The 19,387-nt window shown below is 36.0% G+C and overlaps 1 long non-coding RNA gene across 1 annotated transcript; it reads right to left on the bottom strand.

Annotated features, from left to right (window-relative positions):
* Positions 1-1,735: 1,735 nt before the first annotated feature.
* LOC131542319 (uncharacterized) lies at positions 1,736-18,026 on the bottom strand. Its single transcript, XR_009271699.1, has 3 exons — positions 17,935-18,026; positions 17,150-17,338; positions 1,736-1,828 (listed from the first exon to the last, which is right to left on the bottom strand). It is a non-coding gene; the product is annotated as an uncharacterized LOC131542319 (long non-coding RNA).
* Between the last annotated feature and the right edge of the window lie 1,361 nt (positions 18,027-19,387).

Here is a 19,387-nt window from a genome sequence, read left to right as displayed (position 1 = left end):
ATGACGGGCATATTCATTATTCCTGTGACATTCTCATGTTGCTCCTCTGTGAGAGGATAACCTTTCTCTCCTGCAGTCCCAGAGTGCTATTCACACAATCACTTACAACATTAATCAAAGCGTGCCGTCTAATGGTTTTTGACGTGCGGCCCCACTTTATGGGCTGCAGTCCAACCCGCGCCCACTGATGCATCTGTTAACGCTACTCTAGCAGCACTTGGCTAATGCTAATGGCAGCACAGACGCTCAGCCATCAAGCACTTAAGGACATGGATGCCATTGTGTGATGCATGAAGAAAGCCATCTTTGATGGCATGCAAATGCAGGAGGGCATTACTTCAGGAGGATTTTGGTGGTTATACTACAGAGATCTAACATTTTATTGCTCATTTTATGGTTCGCAAACATAAGATCATTATGATATGTTGTTGACTTTTGTTCTGTTGTGGATCCAGAACAATATCTTAAAGAAATAGTTCACCCAAAAATGAAAATTCTGTCATTATTTAAATCAAATTGCTTTAAAATCATATCATTTTCTTCTGTGGAAAACAAGATTCTTTTTACATTTTTGGCGAATGAATGAATCAATAAATAAATAAAAATTAAGTAAAATAATTAATTAAATCCTATTCATTATTTTTGTCTTATTTTCCAGTAAAAAGTCTAAACATTCTTAGATAAAAGCAAAATTACTAAAAGTATTTTTGAAGATTTGTTTTTTTTTCTTTTTTTAATCATGAACTCATTTTTTATTTTGTTTTATTTTATTTATTATTCAGAAAACAAGACTTAATATCTTAAGTAACTTTGCTTCTCAAGTAATCGTATCTTGATTTAAGAATGTTTTGATATTTGTGCTGGAAATCAAGACAGAAATATTGAGAAATATTGAGAATTTATTCACAAATCAGACATCACTACTTCTCTCATGAACTCTCCAAGAAGAATTAGAGTGCATGTCATGATTTTCAATGAAAAAGACATTGCAGTCTGTTCATCACAAAAACCTACTGGCTTTAGAAGACATGTAATATCATGCACAAGCCACAACCTGCTTCTCTCCTTTGAAACTCTGAAGCTCCAGTCCCCATTCATTGTAAAGTGCACAGTGATTTGTTATCTGCACCAAACGCCTTCTATATTAAAACCAAGTGTATTTTCTCTGTTGTCAGTTCAAGACAGATAAACTACTTTGTGTGAAAGATAAGTGCTCTTGATGAGATTACACTGGAAAGTGATTCATTTATTCCTCATTTGTTGGAAACTTCAGGGAATTTAATTTAAAGACTATACATTATGATAAACACTAAGAAAATAAAATATTCACAATGAACTACACATGAAATTAATAGTCAATGTAATTTGAACATGCTGCCTTGTACAATGGAAATGCAAATGTAAATTATTGCAGTGTTTAACTTGTAGTACCATAATTAAATGTTATCTTTGTCACTTAAATATTTTTTTGCCTTTACAGATTTTGCTGAATCTGTTGATTGTTAGTGAATCTTATCCTTCAGCTGTAGCATTGTCAGTGCCCTTCTCCTTCTCTGATCGCAACCTTTTTTCTTTTTTCTTTTTTGTCCCCACAAACAGCTTCATGTCACTGCAAATCTGCATCTATGTTTGATTTCAAGCTGCATCACCTTTTCTCTTATCTCTTTTACAGAAGGCTTCGATGGGCAAACACGTAAGCACAGCCATATTAATAATGCAGTATGGTGATACTGACCTTACTCTAAGCCTTTCAACCTCAGCTAGTACCTCACCGAGTGACATCCGACTGATACTCTGCACACCACACGTGACAACAGCTGTTGTAGTCCTGCAAGTAGACAAAATGAGAACACAGTCTGAAATCAGGTGATGCTATTCAGAGTATTTAAAAAAACATTACAAAACAATCAAAAAATAAAACAGAACCTCATATGAAACAAATTCTGTTGCATAAAGAATTCCCAACCTTCATCAGTAGAGAAAAATGTATTTAGCCCAAAATGCATTAGAGGTTACAATGCCTACTGTTTTTTTAGTCTTTCCTTCAACTCCCTGTACAGCATGCTAAAAAATATTGGCATTTTATTGAAGCTTAAGAAAATTGCATGACATTTGCACACTGTGTCGTGCATGGTGTTCAATCATCTCATAACTACCCAATGGACACACACACACACACACACAAATCCAAAAGTGCACTCACTGAGCTGTGTGGGTGAGTACAAACAACCATGAAATTATGATAATGTGATTTTTGTTTATTATCTAAAGATGGAAAGTTGATGTAGAGGAGCTTGCATGTTGATTAATTCTGTCAAATAATGCAGCAGAGAATATTTTGTGCTTAGGGTTACACTACCATTCAAAAATGTGGGGTCAGTTGTTTTTTTAATTATTATGTTTTTAAACAAATTAATACCTTTCTTTAATGTTCATTTCATTTGAACACTGCTGTTCATTCATTATACATACAACTGTTTCCACACATATACTACAACTACTAATATTGCATAATACTCTACCATTCAAAAGTATTCCCATACTTTTTCAGCAAGATTGTTTTATTTAAAATTACTTTTATTCAGCAAGAATACATCAAATTAATCAAAAGTGACAGTTTAGACATTTATAATGTCACAGAATATTTTATATGTCAAAAAATACTTTTGAACTTTCTATATTCATCAAAGAATCATGAAAAAAGTTGTATCCACAAAAATATTAAGCAGCACAACTGTTTTCAACACTGATAATTATAAATGTTTCTTAAGCAGCAAACTGGCATATTTGAATGATTTCTGAAGGATCATATGACACTGAAGACTGGAGCAAAGATGCTGAAAATTCAGCTTTGCATTATAGAAATAAATTTTATTTTATAATGTATTCAAATAGAAAAAAGTTATTTTAAGTTGCATTAATATTTCACAATAATACTGTATTTTTAATCAAATAAATGCAGCATGGATGAGCATCTTTGCAAAACAATAAAAAAAAAATCTTAACAACTCTAAACTTTTGAATGGTATTGCATAAGCACAGGTCATGGATGCCTGTGCTTCAGCTTTATTAACTTCAAATTAAAATAGCTGGAACTGACACAATTTAACATCTGTTAGTTTATGTCAGTCTTTACCCACTTAATGCCCCTAGTTACTTAATTAATTAATGTAGGCCACTATTTGCAACCTAAAGCGCTACAGTCCCCTGTCAAAAGTAGCGAATGCCCTCAGATTTATTTTAAGCTCGGGCAGCAGGGCCCAGTTCTTTTTTTGGGGCCACTGCTGGACTGAAGTCCTGGATTGAAGTTCCAAGTAGTTGGTCGCTGCTGGCAAAGTCCTACGCCTCCATCTGTTCCTCCTAGAATCATATGAAAGCGTGGCAGCAGCATCAACCGTACCCCGCTCATGCATTTTCCAACGCAACAAAACAATAACTAACCGCCACACGTCTGCCAAAAGCCCTGATCATGAGCTTTATCACAAACAGTAATACCTGTGAATAAAACATGACCGGCAGCTTACGGGGGGACCTCGGCGGCACTGCTAAACAATTTAAGGTGCCTGCTGATGGGTGTTGTATTTTCTTTAAGAGAAATTCCCCCATGGCTCTTCCCAGTCAAGTTTTTTTGGCCTGACGATAAACAACAGTTTAATACTTGATCTAATCCCAGCCACGAGGTGAGTCCAAACAGCGTGTGCTGCTGCTTGTGCAGATGTTCACATCCAATAATCTATCCATAATTGATGAAACAGGGAGGTCAGATGTAATGGCTTCTGCCGTTGCAGCAACAAATAAATGATTATTGACAAAACGCAGCCAGTGCAGCACTGAGCGCCTGTGAGACAACAAGCTCTGAAGAGAGAGCCGTGTAAGGGACTTCCGTCGGTCACTGCACAGGATGAGGCATAGGGTCTGGGACGTGAAAACCACGAGGGCCCCTTTACTACGCTGTAAAGAGGGTGTTCCCTTTAAAAGTGACAAAAGGAAGGAGGCACAGGACACTCGGAGGCAAGCGGTAAGTGAGCTACGGAGAGTGCAGCAGGCCAGCTCAGTCCTTTCAGCTTTTATCTGGAGGATGGATGTTGAATGTAGAATGCATGATATGTATGACAGTTGGGCTGAATGTGGGATCAATGGATCCTCCATCCAGAGCCGCCAGACTGCATGCGACAGAGATGCGACCGAGCATGCAGTGCTCTGCACGGTATTATATTTTACAGCAGTTGTTTTTTTACACTAAAAAAGTTAAGTTAACTGGTCAAAAATATTATTTAATATTGCTGAATCAACCTAAAACACCTAAATAAATCTACATAGAATAAGCTCTTTAAGGTAACAATTGCAAGCCATCATTTTTACAGTACAGTTAGTTACTTTAACGTGGTTGATATGAAAATATTAAAATACTGTGCTAATCTCAGAGAACAATGCAAAATTTGAAATGTCAGTAAATAAAAACTTCAGCCAGTCGGTCGAGTCGGTCTAGCTTTTAATTTTTTAAATATTTATATATATTTTTGCAATCTAAAACTACTTGAACACAACTTGAAACTTTCAAAAATTTTAATGAATTCACATTTTTCAACTTGTCACATTAATTCAGTCACATTTAATCATCTGTTCATTTGTGATAAAGAAAATATTGGCATATTCTATATATACTTTGGGGTCCCACTTAATATTAAGTGGCCTTAACTACTGTGCACTTACATTTAAATTAATCATTTTATACAATGCACTTATTGTGTACATATATGTTTTTACATTGTACTTATATTTAAAAAAAAACACCTGCATGTAATTACATCTGTAATTAGCTTCTGCAATTACATTTATAATTACACTGTTGATCCATCTTTTACACCTTAACCCACCCTTAAACCTACCCATACCACCAAACCTGTCCCTAACCTTACCGTATCCCATAGCAGCAAAATTGTTTTGCAATACAATATTAACACAATAAGTACATTGTACTTATTTTTTATGTAAGTTCATAGTAGTTAAGGCCACCTAATATAAAGTGGGACCCTTTTTTGTACCAATTATCTATTTCAGAACTCATCTGCTTTTGATTGTGTTGTTAAGAAATATTTCTGGTTAAATACGGTGTAAGTAAAGCTCTATTGACAGGATGCTGTTGATTATCAAAGAAAATAATTTGACTTGTTTCACAGTTTGTAAAAAAAAAAAAAGAAGTGAATTCTGAGTGCTTGCCACACATTGTAAATGCACTTCAGTCAGCACATTTTTTGTTTACAATCTGTTGTGCCAAGTCTAAATTATTTTCTGTGATAATCAACAGTATACCACTGTATTTAACCCGGAATATTCCTTTAAATTCCCCAACAATGTGGGTGTGTCAGTGTGTATGTGTTTGTGTGTGTGTGTTTATAGGGAGCGAGCGCCTGTTTCAGGCCATTCTGCCTCTGTTTGACTCACTGAGTGCCCTGATAGCTCTTAATTACTGGATGAGATCATAAATATTTTAAGCATATGTTTTCCCGCTTTGTCACTGGAGCTCACAACTAAGAAAAACAAGTTCATCTGCATATTAATTGGGGGAGCGGGGCGGCAGATAGTGTCTGCGTGTGTGAACCGGGGGGGTCTGGTGACAGCAGGAGGAAATGGCACTCTTTCATAGCAGCTGTTCTTTTAGACATCCACCCACTTCTCTATTTCGGAGGAGGAGGAGGTTAGCCCTGAGGAGACTGGCCCATGCCACAAAGGGATAAAGGAGAACTTTGGAGGGGTGCATGAGGCTGGGGGACTCAGTCTGGCCTCCCAGCAACACCCGCCCTCCATCATCTGGGACCCCAAGGAGCCCGTAACGTGTGTCAGGACCTTCACGGCATTCTTGATGGCTGCCGCTAAACTGGAGCATTAGCGATGAGAGGCCAAGGGGAGGCTGTTATGGGGACTACGAGTGTGGGTCTGTTCACGGGACGCCCCCTTCTCAGCTATTTCTAATGACTAGTGGATGTCCTGTGGGAGAAGTGCACTGTGATTGCAGTCCTGTAAGCATCTGTGGCCCTTACGCTTGAGAAAGGTGTCATTGAACTGACAATATATATGGAAATCCCAGGCAATATTTCTTTAAAAAAGTCGACGAACCCCAGGCTTCTTCCCATCACATGGATCAGTGAATAACACATTAGAGGACAGGATTAAATAGTGTCTAATTGAATTTATGGACCCTTAAACTACCACTTAGAGCTCTTAGAGCTCTGTAATGACATGCTTTACTTAACCTATCTAAACAAAAACACTTATGATTCACTGTTGGCTTAATGGCGTTTGTTCATGGCTGATTTTATAGAGTATGACACTTAACACTTTCCAAGATGTAGCAGCACTATCATAAAGCTGGCAATTATTTCATTAGCAGTGCTTGTTCAATGCAAAATACATTTCTAAACTGATTAAAATTGGGCATAATGAAATAAAACTAATTTAGTTTTTTTTTTTTCAACTCTCAAATAAAGCAGCTACATTCAAGTTCAAAAGCAGAGCTAATTAGTTTGACCTTTCCTGTCATAATTAGCATGCATTTGGCAGGAAAGCGAGAGGCTGCTCGGCTTCTCCAACTATCTATTATCATGCAAAATCAGGTCATTGAGAGGTTGTGCAGCTTTGTTTGCTATTCCTATACATTTAATGAATGAAATCAACTATATTAAGTGGTTTTGTAAAAGTTTTGATGAAAGGAACATTTATTCAGAGCCAGATTAATTCTTTTGGACTTAATTTGACATTTAATTTACTTTAAAGGATTACTAAAGAATTATTAAAGGGATAGTTCACCTAAATATGAAAATTCTGTCATCATTCACTCACACTTAAGTTGTTCTAAACCTTTATGACTTCATTTAATCTGTGGAGCACAGATTTCTTTTTCTTTCTTTCTTTCTTTCGTTCTTTACAATGAAAGCCAATGAGGTTCAATGTTACTTGTACACCAAAGTTAATCTATCTATCTATCTATCTATCTATCTATCTATCTATCTATCTATCTATCTATCTATCTATATATAAAAATCAACATAAGGCTGAGTAAATTATGACAAAATTGTCTTTTTTATTGAACTATACCTATTATGCACTTTAAATGTAAAATATTATATAATTATAGATATTTAAAATATATATTATAGATATTTAATCAAATATTAAATATATATTCAACCATTAAAAATAAACAAATGTTAATAGTTTAATTTGGTTTAGTATAAGTTCAAACTTTTAATTCAGTCCCTCATTTACTAATTTGTTCATACATTCATCCATCTATAAAGATACTCATCCATGAAGGAAGTATAGTCATATTCTAGATTGTCTATACCATTTAGCTATATCTACTTTTGATTGAGGTAAACAATATTTCTGGTTAAAAAGTAAAGCTCTATTGACAGCATGCTGTTGATTATGAGAAAATAATTCTACTAGTTTAAGTGCCCTTCTGTCAACACACACACACACCAAAAAAAAAACGTAAAATCTTGGTTTTATAGGGGTGGGGGGCGGGGGGGGGGTTGGGTTGTCATACAGTTCAAATATATATACGTGGATACTTTTGGAATCTTTTAAAATTAATCTCAAATTCGTTGTTAGTTTTATAAGCTACAACTACTTGACAAAGGATTTAATTTATATCTATGACATAAATTCTCCCAGTGGGCTACTGAATGGTGAGGGCGCATGTTCAGTCTCTAGCTTTATTGTGATCTCCAACTCATTTGAAGAACCAAGCCCCATTGATGTATGTTTCCAAACACGATAGACCCTCAGAAATCCTGTGCTTAAAAGACAAAAGGGGCAATTAGAGAAGCTACTGTTGTTGTGCATTAAAGGCTCTGTCCTCTCTTGCTGTCTGCTTCTGGTTGGATTATTACACTTTCAGTGGAGGATTTAACCAGAGGCCAGTTGGGCCATTGCCTGAGGGAGGCCCCCCTGTTCAATGCACTCGAGATGCACTCCCCCCCTCTGCTTTTATTGCCTGCCTTTCATTCTGCCAGGCAATCCCTCTGCAGTCAGTAGGTTCACAGGATAACCTGCCTCAGGCGGTCCCCAAAAACCCTAAATCAGCTCGTCTTATATGTATGCAAGCCCAAAATGTGCCTCGCTGCCACCTGATATAACTCATGCTACAAAGAAATGAGAGCTTGTGTCAGCAAGTGATGTCTGCTGTTCTAGTGGCCTGGAAGGAAGTTCAGTGCTTTGGCAAAGGATTTACAAATGTTAGCATGGGACATGACGTGCAGTCAAAGAGTTTTGGGGAAGGTGTGAGGACTTTTGAATAAAATATTTGGTGAAATTTTCCTGTATTGTTAAGCTACAATGCAAAACCAATATGTTTTAATTTGACGTAGATGTGTGCGCCTAATGCAAAAAAGATGAAGGTCTTGAACTCAACACTGTTCTGATGTCAAACGGTTTGAAACATTTCTGTTGGTCCATGCCTCTGCATAATACAGTTGTGCACCATTTCAGAAATAAAATGAGGATTCCTTATAAGTCCAATTCCTGAATTTGAACTGAGGTAGCAAACAGGATGCAGAATTAAAATTTAAGGAAATCACATAAGCGTCATGTTTAACTAGAAAAGCACAGTTTTACATGAATGCTGGATAGACAAAGCCTTGTTTGAAAGTTTTGAAAAAAAGTTGAAAAAGCCTTGAAATTTGAAGGTTTATAGACAGATAGATAGAGATAAAGACAGACAGATAGAGATGGATAGAAACAGACAGACACATAGATAGAGATACAGACAGACAGACAGACAGACAGACAGATAGATAGAGATACAGACAGACAGACAGACAGACAGACAGACAGACAGACAGACAGACAGACAGACAGACAGACAGACAGACAGACAGACAGACAGACAGACAGACAGACAGACAGATAGATAGATAGATAGATAGACAGATAGACAGACAGACAGACAGACAGACAGACAGACAGACAGACAGACAGACAGACAGACAGACAGACAGACAGACAGACAGACAGACAGACAGATAGATAGATAGATAGATAGATAGATAGATAGATAGATAGATAGATAGATAGATAGATAGAGATACAGACAGACAAACAAACAGACAGACAGATAGATAGAGACACAGACAGACAGACAGACAGACAGACAGATAGACAGATAGATAGATAGATAGATAGATAGATAGATAGATAGATAGATAGATAGATAGATAGATAGATAGATAGATAGATAGATAGATAGATAGATAGATAGATAGATAGATAGATAGATAGATAGTCATATTATGCTTTGGGTGTACATTTTATTAAACATTAAGCATGTAAGCATCATTCTAGATGATTGATAACTTTTGAATAGCAGTATAAGTAGATAACACTTCCCAGAATACATTACCATGTTTTACATTTTTGGAACAGCAATTCAGTACATTACTCTTCCTGTTATTCCAGTTTGACCTCCTGAGTGGTGTGGTCAATTTAATTAAAATCCACTCATGAATTAATAACAGTGATAATATTAATGATAATTTCAGAATGACTTACGAGAGAGAAGTTTAATTAACACATCTATAAATAGATACAGAGTGTTAAATGGTAAATACTAGTCTGATCAACGGAACTTTTCCGTAACTTTTTTCAAGAGAAATAATGTTGTTATTCAGTCTTTATCCTGCTCTTAAACTTACAGCATAGAAGTTCCTCAAAACTCCAAACTGCACCCCTTCTCATGAATATCAAATGAACATAATATATTCATATGTTAAACTTTTAGAATCCACCAACTGTTTCCACTTTCTCAGGCTTGCGAAAACATCCCTTGTCTGTAAATCTGTAGTACAAGCTGGATTGTCAAATCCCCATGTGTTGGAATGGCTGATTTGGGTTGATGGTTCTATTAAAAGCAGTTTTCCAGGGCTGCTGAGTGACAGTTCTCTGCCAAGCTGGCTCGTGTAGAGGGTAAATATTGCAGGAGGCCAGAGTCTCAGGAGCATGTGTGGTCGGGAGCTGTGATCTCTGATCTCAGGGATAGCACACAGCAGGATGTGATTGCTCGCCGCTGCTCAGTCCGACACTCGACACGCGCATTTCACACTCTCTCTGCAACCCCAAACCTCTCCAGCTCAGCTTTGAATGTCAGAAACATACTCCAGGCTCCCGTTCAGAGCAGCACATCACAGCTTTTAGCTCAAACAACTGCTTGTTACTGATCACTCAACTCTCCCTGGGCTGCAGGTGAACGTTTCCACCGGCATGGAGCGCTGCAGTGTAGTGCAGGTGTTTTGGGGCTTCGTGAAGGAGATTGCTATAGAATACTAATTTACATGTTTATAAGAAACGTTCACGAGTTGCTAAGCAAAATTACTTCTATATGAAGGATATATACAGTGGTGGCCAAAATTATTAGAACACTAGCATTTGAAATAAGTCAGTTATTTCTATCTTTTGCTGTAGTGTGTCAGTAGAAAATATCAGTTTACATTTCCAAACATTTATTTTGCCATTAATGGTAATAATCCAGTGAGATTTTTGTCTGACAACAGCCAGTGCTCCACACAGAGATCTGATCTGATCATCATCCAGTCTGTCTGGAATGACAAGAAGAAACAGAACAAACTGAGACTAAATCCAGAAGAACTGTGGCAACGTCTCCAAGATGCTTCAAGAGACCTATTACATAAATTCAAACAAGCCAAAGCAAAATCAAATACACTACCATTTAAAAGTATGGGGTCAGTATGATTTATTTTATTATTATTAATTGTACTCAGCAAGGATGTATTAAATATGGCAAAGATGCAGCATTTTTAAATAATTTTAAAGAAATATTTTAAATGAGTAAGTTTCACATCTGTATTCAACAGTGACAATAATATACAAAATGTTACCTGAACAGAAAATCAGCATATCACCCTGTAAAAAATAAATAAATAAATAAAATAATAATAATAAATAAATAATAAAATAAAGATTATAAATAAATATTATTACAGTCTACTTTACAAGAAAAACTATTTTAGTTTTCTACTTTAAAATTTCACATTTAATTCCATGTGTTACATGCCATTTCTTAATGAAATTTACTAGCAATTTCTGAGTGATTTTTTTCAGTGTAGAGTGATTTCTGAAGGATCATGTGACATGAAGACTATAGTAATGGCTGCTGAAAATTCAGCTTGCCATCACAGGAATTAATTACATTTATAAAATGTATTTTACAATATATTCAAATAGAAAAACAAAAAATTATTTTAACACATTTCACAATATTACTGTTTTTACTGCATTTTTAAATGCATCTTTGTTGATCACAAAGTATTTTTTTTTTTCTAAATTATTAAAACATCTTACCATCCCCAAAGTTTTGAACAGTAGTGTATACTAAAGCAATAAGCCCCAAGAAGCTGTGGTTTACAGTGAATTTATAACAGCTAAGGGGCGTTGTTAGGCACGATGCGAAAAAATAAAATAAAATAAAAATAAAACAGAGTAAATAAGTGTAATGATATGAATAAAAACAGTATTCTTCCACCAAACAATGTAGTTCCTCAGAAACAGTTGTGGTTGGAACAAAGTGGTTTCCAAGCAACACACAAAGTAAACAAAGGTGTAGGTTTGTAGAGTAATTTACAACGGCTTCGAACGTGGCTCAACCAATCAGAATCAAGGACCGGAACTATCCGTTTTATTATAATTTATAAATTACATGTATCTAACTAAAAAAAAGACTGCTGTATTATGAGGCTGACAGAAAAAAATAAAAAAGCTAAAAGGCACTGTTAAATATATACACACGCGTCACAAAAGGCCTTAAATAGACTAGCTGCAAAATTAATATTACTTGGGGTGCTGCAGTTAAACTGAAGAGTGTGATTAGGCACAGGAAGAGAACAAGCTTCTTCTATTTACCAGCAAAAGAGACGCTAACAGCAGCTGAGCTGATAGTAAGACTGACACCAAAATAGAGTGAGAATTATAGCAGAATTTCAGCATTTTTGCATCATTTGCTTCTGGCCTGCTGGTAAGACAAAGGCCTTTCATAACATGACGATGGTGGCATTGACAAGCTGCCTGTGTTGCTGTGAAGAACGTCTCACTCTATCACTTTAAACCTTTTTAAAAGATAAATAAAAGTGGAGAGGAGTGCCAGCATTACACAAGGAGTTCAAATGTAAACAAGGGAGCCAGACACAGGAGGTGAGAGAGAAAGACAAAGAGGGAGAGTGAAACATAGCAAATGTATTTCTCCTCCACCCCTATTTTGATGCCCGTTTTTTGAGCGCATAAATATTTGATGAAATGGGCCGAAACCGAAGCCATATAACATTCCTGCATTCCTGATGCTCGCTACCCCCGTAAGCCATAAACATTAAAGGCATGATTGAGTGCATTAAAATGAACTCATTGGAACAGCACATTGATTACTTGATGGAGAGTCCCCCTACTCTAATACAATAAATAGGGCCAACAGAATATTGCCTATCGCGTTTGCATATGGGAAAGGACACGGTGTGGTACGTGCCGGTGGGGAGGGAGGGGGGTTTAGGTCCGGGACGCAGGCTTTTTCCCCAGCGCAGGCCCAGGCATCATGCTTTGTCCCCTCAAATCTATCTTTTTAAATGATGTGTACATTTGGTCTCAGTGGGAAGTTAATTAGGTCCAGAGATTGCTTCAGGTATTGTTCAGGTAATTTAAAATGTCAGAATACGCAGGATGCCTGGTCTGACCCAGGCGCTCTCCGTACCTCTGCAATATCAGGAGTAGCTAATTATTTTCTTTCTTTTGCTCGGCAGATTTGCTGGTAGAAAGAGAACAGAAAAGGAATAATAATTGGAAATATTAATGAGGTGGGTTTGTTGGACCCAAAAGACTTTTGTAATATCTCACTGCCAGTAGAATGTTTGCACTCATGGTGAACCTCCAGATATTTCGGCTAGAATTAACTGCGGTTGCTGTAAAAGTGTCACACTAGTGCTACAATAGTCGTCAATTCTACCGTCACTTGTGGAGTGAGAGTATGGCTACTAATGTACTACTTCATCCAAAAATGATAATTCTGTCACGCCTGCATGCTGTTATTTCTTCTGTGAAACAAAATGAAGAAACTTTACTTAGTTCATATTGGCCGCAGGTTGTCAAGCTCCAAAAAAGCCCTATAAAGGCACCAAGTAATGATTCAGGTGCTATATATTCCCAGTCACCTGAACTCATAGCTTTGATGTTTTAGAGATAGCTTTGTGTTTTAGAGTTGCAGCGGAGGAGAACATTCACAGTAAATACTGAAGAATGACTTCAGAAGACTTGGAACTAACACCAGCATTTAAAATTTTGGGGTTGGTAAGACTTTAACATTTTTTAAAGTCTCTTTTGCTCATTAAGGCTGCATTTGTCTGATTAAAAACACAGCAAAACATAAATATTATTACAATTTAATAACAACTATTTTCTAATATAGTATGTTAAAATGTAATTTATTCCTGTGATGCAAAGCTGAATTTTCAGCAGCCATTACTCCTGTCTTCAGTGTCACATGATCCTTCAGAAATCATTTTAATGTGCTGATTTGTTGCTCAAGAAACATTTGTTATAATGAACAATATTAAGTTGTGCTGCGGAAACTGTGATACATTTTTCAGCATTCAGTGATGAACAGAAATTTCAAAAGAACAGCATTTATTCGACTTTTTTGGGGTAAAAAAAGTCTTTACAGTCACTTTTGATCCATTTAATGCATTCAAAATGTCACTTTTGAATGTTATAGTGCTTTTATGGTGTTTTTGTACTTGTAACAGGTACGGGTCACTATGAATTTTCCTTGTATTGAAAATATCTATGAAGACATATTTATTCATATATAGATGTTTATCTATTCGTTTTTGGGTGAACTTTACCTAATATTTCTTGTTTAGCCTCTAATTGTTTATAGCATCCAGCTACATGCTAAATGCTAATAGGAGGCTCACGCTGAGGACAGTTTTGTTTCCTCTGGTGTTGCTGATTTACATTATGTCTCCCTGATAATTATCAAGGCACTGGCCTCTGTCTGCTGTAAGGTGCCTGTTCTGTGTGTGTAGCCACCAGAAGCAGACATGAAGCTGTGGCTGGAGGACGAGCCCGAGGCAGTGGACGCTCTCAAAGACACACCAGCTCCTGCAGACCAGCTCACGCTATAGATCTCCACTTACAGAAGTACAGACACTACAATAGCTCAGATTTACTAAAGTATCTAATCCTTTAACTATCCTACTTGTATTGTAAGTTCAAATGTAACTGTACAATAAGGTGCTGTTCGTTAACTAGATTATTTAACATGAACTAACAATAACAAATACTTCTTAAGGAATATGGTCATGCATAATGTGTGCTTTATAAGTACTAATAAACAGCCAATATGTTAATAATAGGCATACTAATAAGCAACTAGTTAATAGTGAGAATTGGTCCCTATGCTAAAATGTTACCAAAAACATATATATTAGGTAACATTTTAGATAAGGAAACACTATTCACTATCAACTAGATGTTTCAGTGCTATATAATATTATAATATTGGCTGTCCATTAGTACTTATAGAGTATCTTTTATGAAAGATACCTTTTCATTATCATATTCTAGATCCCTTAACCCTACCCAAATTACTACTGTAAGCAGCAAATAGTTAATTGTGAATGTAATTTTTTATTTTATTTTATTCCAGCCTTGGAGACAATGGACAAATAAAAGTAAAAATGTCTTATGTTTATGGCTTTACGGGGGTAGCGGTATATTATTTCCATATGGGTTGTGTTAATAAGTCCAATACAATCATTTTCAACCTTTTTCGGTTGTACTGAATTATAGATCGACTGTGTGGAGTAATGTACATTAAGATATTAACAGAACCGCAATGGATTTACTACCTATCTGTCCATCATCCTGACCATAACTTCTCGAGCACAGCAGTTTATACACACTCACACAAGACTCTCTAATGTGGCTTCACAAAAGCTGCCCATTTACTGTAAGAAAACCCACACGATCATACAGTACGTAATAGGTGGACGCCATTATTACAGTCTCCTTGTTTTAACCCTCTTTGAGTGTCTGTATGAGAATTCCATCGGCATAACAAACAAAAGAGCAGCAGATGGTTAACTCTCCCATTGTCTTCTCTGTTTAGCGAGGGGAACACCTATTCAAGCCGCACATTTTTGATCTACGGGGAGAAAATGGCAAAGATTCTTTTATATTCAAATGAGAACATTATCATAAGGCGCCCGGCAATAGCAAAGTCCCCTTCTGTTAGTGTCTCATTTGAATAGCTTATATCTTCAAGACACCTCTTCAGGAGATTCATTTGGGCTTTGGTCCCCAGTACGGGACACCTCTGTAGCTGGGAAGTGTCATACATCCAAGTCTGTAATTCATCATGAAAGGGCCCCTTTCAAAGATGAGCGAAATAACTGTCAGTGCGGTAATGAGCGATGTAAACACAGAACACTAATTAGGTCAAGTAGCCACATACTTGTGAGTCGAATCACATCTATGGGTGCCCAGCGAACACTGTTTTTCCTGTCCTGAAAGGGAAAAACTATCCATCTTTTGTCAAATGTTTCAAAATGGGGCTGATCTGAGTCTTTTTGTGGCACCTGTGGCAGTCTCTATGAGCGCGAACGTTGGAGACAGAGACAGAGAAGCCGCCCCCGATTAGAGATGGAGACCAAAAGAGGATCAGACGCAAACATGTCAGCATCTTTTAATGTGTGTATCAAGTCTTTCAGGCATCTCAAGGAAGCCAAACAAAACAGAAATGACAAGCTGGTGTTTGGCAACTCGGAGAGTGAGAAGGCAGGGGTGGGGGGCTATAGAGAAAACTTTTATTTCTCCAATCATTCTCCGCAGGGAATACGTTCACTCCACTGTCAGCTTCTCAGTGAATTACAATTAACCTGTCTTTCTTTTACTTCTCTTTCTTGTACGTTCCCTCCTCCCTCCGTATGACAGGGGACTCGTTGAGGTGTTTCTGTTCAACCATTTGGTAATTTCATTTAAACGCTATAATTAATGTACATGATTTAAAATCACTAATTATAGTTAAATGACTACAGCATCTTCACAGCGTGCCTGACACGAATACTTGACCTGCAGATTGATCATGCAATCAGTGCAGGGAAGAGCTGGGGAAAAAATCTGATAATGAACCAACTGAGCAGCCCCATAAAATATCCATGCATTGATACAGTTAATAAAATGAATAAATGAATATACATATTACTTTAGGGTACACTTACACAAATAATATCATCAATATTATTAATATCAATATCATATACTTTGACTAGTATGTGTCAGTGAACAACACAAATGAATAGTTAAAAGTTCAAAATTAATTTGATTTATAAAATTTGATTAAAATTATTTTAATATATATATATATATATATATATATATATATATATATATATATATATATATATATATATATATAATGTTATTTTAATATATTTTTAAGAAAATAATTTATTCTGACAATCAAAACATTTTAAAAATGTTAAAAATGAATAATAATAATCATTTTTATTATTATAACGTTTTAGTTAAAACAGTTAAAACAAAGATAAAAGCAATTTTATACACATTTTATTATTTTAAACAAATGTCATTGTTTGTTTATTAATCTAGTTGTATACATGAATTTTAAAGTGTACAATGTGAATTTTCAGTGTGAACATGGATTTCTTTTTATTAATTTTAATGAATGATTATGCAATTTTTATTTATTTATGTTTAATTTTTTTATTTGTGCTTATTTACTCAATAACTATGTGTGTGTGTGTGTGTGTGTGTGTGTGTGTTTGCGTGCTATTAATTCATTCACTCATAGGCAGTTATTGACTAAATAAATAAATAAGCAAGCAAAATATATTCAATAAATTAATATATAAATAAAATAAATATAATTTAAATATAATAGAAATAATTATTAGTAATTAAAATTCTTAAAATTAAACTAAAACCAGCTGAAAATGTTTCTACACTGTGACTTGCTATTTTTCCTTTCAAGACTCGAACATACACAAACTGTCCTTTATTTGATCTGTTCCCTTTATTCCTGTTCCTTTGGTTGAGCACACCTTATCACACTTGCCTCCCTCTTCCTAACCTGGCTGTCTCTTTGCTGTGTCGAGTCAGGGCTGTCCTCTCCATCAGGAAGCGGTGGGTCTGATCCAGCCTCATCAGGCCGCTCCTCCAGGGCTGTGATTGAGGGAGGGGCAGGGGACTCACACCATATGGCTGACCGAAGTCCCGCAGCCTCCCCAGGGGCGATGAAAAAGCTCACTCCTGATCACAGCTCAGAGAGGGAATCAGAGAGAGAAAGCAAGACAGAAAGAGAAGAAAAAAATTTACAGACACAAACTATATCACTATTTGGAAAAGGAACTCCAAATTTTCAACACATTATCTGTTTCGTTATATTCTGAATTTTTGTTCAGTTTATTAAATGCATTTATTTATTTATCTATCACAAGTACACTTTGCTTTCAGAAAAATACAGGAAATTCACAAGGTCGCATTGGAAATCGCATTCGAATGATACAAATGGGACTTGTCTGCACCCGTTCCAGAAGCAAGCTGTTCCCTCCGAGAGCCGTTACGAGTAAAGTTTGGGACCCCTCATCGTCTGGGAGCCACTCAACAGGCAGCGGCCCATCCCACTGAATCCAGCTGTTCGGAGATGAGCCACCTTGCCAGAAAATAACCACCCTGACATTTTAAATATGCTTCTGTGGGGCTTAGCAGCACACCAAATATTTGCATGCCTTTTGTCTCCAAAGGCAAAGGAGATAGGAGAGAGTCAACAGCGTTCTCCTCCTGAGATAGACACGTCTAAATGGAGCTCACATCCCCACACCCCCGACAGGTCTCTCATCGCCCCGTGAAACTCACCTCCTGGAGGGCCCAGTGATTGAGAGGAGCCCTTAGCCCAGCTCTTTTATCCTGGGAACGCTGCTCTGACCCCCCTTTTTACTGCTGCCACTGAGAGAGACAGAAAGAAAGAGAGAGAGAGAGAGAGGAGAGAGAGAGGAAAGAGATGGGCAGAAAACACACTGGATTATTTGATCAGGATGTTATGAGCACATACAAGAGATACTGTTAGAGAGTTGTTATTATTATTATTATTCTGTTTAATTAGGCATTATTTAATTGGGCACAAACTTTATTATTATTACTATTATTAATAACTAATTAAACAATACAACAACAACAACAATAATAATCATTGCTGTAAATTACTACTATTACTCAAATTAAAACTATTAAATTTAATTTGATAGATTGTAGCTGAACTGATTGTGAACTGAATAAGATTATTATTATTATGATTATTATTATTACTGTTGTTGTTAACAACAACAACAACAACAATAATAATAGCTGTAAATTAATACTAATACTGAAATAAAAATAAAAAATTTAATACTAATGCTATAGATTGTGGCTAATTAAATATCCTAATTGAACTAAATAAGATTATTATTATTAATAATAATAATACTTTTCCTACTACTACTGATATTACTAACAAAATATTAACTTATTTGAAATATTAAAAATTGTATCAAATAATGGTGACAAATGACAGCAGTGTTATCTGTGGTACCTGTATCTAACAGTCTTCTTTGTCAGCAGAGATGGCTGTATCATTACCAGTATGAATGGAATCAGTGCTGGCAGTGAGTATTAGTAGGACTGAGATTGGCTGCTAGTATTTGTATGGTTTACAGGGACACCTATTGGCCGGGCTGGAGAACATGGCATGTCTGTGTCATGAGGGAGCAGTGGAGACAGTATAACATGGCTGTGAGAATGCAGGACTGGATTTTGTTCAGCTTAATATGCAACATCAGACCATTTTAATCCTCACACCCAACCACTGAATGTAATAAAATGATTTTGACAACCTTTAGTCACTCCAGAAACACTTACAAATTTGTGTGTGTTCCTGAATTGAATCAAAATGTCTTGTTGAATTTGCTCGTTTTGACATAATGTTAATTATTTCTGTAAAATGTATAAGGACCATCCTCTGTATTTGTAAGGTATTACAAATAATACTATTTAATACTAAACTAAAAATGCTAAAATAAAATAATATTTTGTATAATTTATAATTTGAGATTAATATATTAATCGGGGAATATAATAGTACACCATAAATACTTTAATTAAGCTTAAGCTTAAGTACTTAATTAATTAAATACTTAATTGTGACTAAGATAATTTTATTTGTACCTAAAGAATTAAATCATTTCTTACGAGTTAGATTTGTATAACCATGTCAGCCCAGTAACATGTACATATCACCACAGAACATGAACAAATGGTATTAAAGTTTGAT

This window comes from Onychostoma macrolepis, chromosome 01 (genome assembly GCF_012432095.1).
Source record: "Onychostoma macrolepis isolate SWU-2019 chromosome 01, ASM1243209v1, whole genome shotgun sequence".
NCBI classification, from domain to species: domain Eukaryota; kingdom Metazoa; phylum Chordata; class Actinopteri; order Cypriniformes; family Cyprinidae; genus Onychostoma; species Onychostoma macrolepis.
This window is presented reverse-complemented; position numbering and strand designations above follow the sequence as displayed.